Here is a 1,501-nt window from a genome sequence, read left to right as displayed (position 1 = left end):
GCAAGAAGCTTCCAGCTTGGTGGAGGCGCGCGGGCTTGAAGTGGGACGAAATTCCGATGTTCGGCGACGGGTTCGACTCGATGTTGGACGGTACGAGGAGGCTTCGGCTTGGCAGAGGCGCTAGGGCTTGACGGTGAGCGAAATTCCGATGCTCGGTGACGGGTTCGACTCGATGTTGGACGGTACGAGGAGGCTTCGGCTTGGCAGAGGCGCTAGGGCTTGACGGTGGGCGAAATTCCGATGTTCGGTGACGGTTTAGGCTCGATTTCGGACGGTACGAGCGGGACTTCTTCGTCGGCGGCGGGCAAGCTCGAATTTTGACGGAACGAGCTGGCTGGCCGTGTTCGGCGACGATTCCCGAATTGACTTCCTGGTGGTACGAGCTGGCTTGTGGCGTTGGCGACGGTCCCCGGCTTGATCTTGGACGAAGCACCCTGGCTTGTGGTGTACGCTGACTGTTTCCGGACTGACTTCGGCGAGCTGGCGGGGTTCGACGACGGTAAACGCTTGGCGAAAGCAATGGCCGACGGCTCGGAACAAAGGTGCGGTCCGGCCCGTTTCACAATGGCGGAACCTATACCCGTGGCTCGATCGGAACGCCGGCGATGTTGGAATGACCCCAATTCGGTCCGGAACTATCGTATGCGGCGGGAATTTGCGTGCGCTGGTTAGGGAATCGGTCCAACTTTCGCCCTGGGGAATGCCAAATCACCACCTGTATACGCCAAGGAATAGAAGAGCAGAAAAGGCCCACTAGGACCTGCCCACGTGATTAGACCCCATGTGACGTTACTTTCTTGGCTCTCCTATTAAATATTCGATTGTCTAAAGACTAATTACCTTTTTGTTGAGTGTATATAATTCAAATACACTGGGTTTTTGTTCTGCTTAAACACTCCTATCTCTATCAACAATAAGAAAAAAACCGAACAATAGTTTTACTACACTTTTGACGTAGGATTTTTCTAACAAAGATCACCGTACTCACAATCTATTCCGTACTAATTTCGTGCCACCACTATTTGCTACTAATATTAACTAAGCCTTTTAGCTAATGACTTTAGTTTTTCTCTTTCCTGAAAAGAACAAGCACAACTTAATTTATACACCACATGTGACTTTAAACTTCACTAACTTTTATGAAATATTGGGAAAAACACGGCGCGCACTACTACTCCCGCTTGTAGTCACGGACCGAATAATCTCCCTTGGCTAATAGCTGAGCTCAGCAGATCGAGAAATTACGACGAGGGTAACGATCATTGCCGAAGCTACCACTCATTTTGGCAACACTTCCGGTTCCATCTACTGGCAAGTGAGAGAACTAGGGTGGGCTCTCATCTTTTTCCCACGCTCAAACCGCTGTAACGTGAGTTACCGGGTGTCGGAGTACACGGTGGTTTTGCAAGTGACCAAAATATACCTTGCGGCGGAAGCTGCAAGTTCAATTTGGAACCACTGGTTACACAGTATACCGGGCGTCTGCCATTTCTCGGCAGGG

The 1,501-nt window shown here is 50.7% G+C and overlaps 1 long non-coding RNA gene across 1 annotated transcript; it reads right to left on the bottom strand.

Annotated features, from left to right (window-relative positions):
• Positions 1–875: 875 nt before the first annotated feature.
• Positions 876–1,190, bottom strand: LOC134221636 (uncharacterized). Its single transcript, XR_009982373.1, has 3 exons — positions 1,136–1,190; positions 989–1,076; positions 876–941 (listed from the first exon to the last, which is right to left on the bottom strand). It is a non-coding gene; the product is annotated as an uncharacterized LOC134221636 (long non-coding RNA).
• Positions 1,191–1,501: the final 311 nt, after the last annotated feature.

This window comes from Armigeres subalbatus, chromosome 1, assembly GCF_024139115.2.
Source record: "Armigeres subalbatus isolate Guangzhou_Male chromosome 1, GZ_Asu_2, whole genome shotgun sequence".
NCBI lineage: Eukaryota > Metazoa > Arthropoda > Insecta > Diptera > Culicidae > Armigeres > Armigeres subalbatus.
The sequence above is the reverse complement of the archived record's forward strand: the minus strand, read 5'-3'. Positions and strand labels throughout refer to the sequence as shown.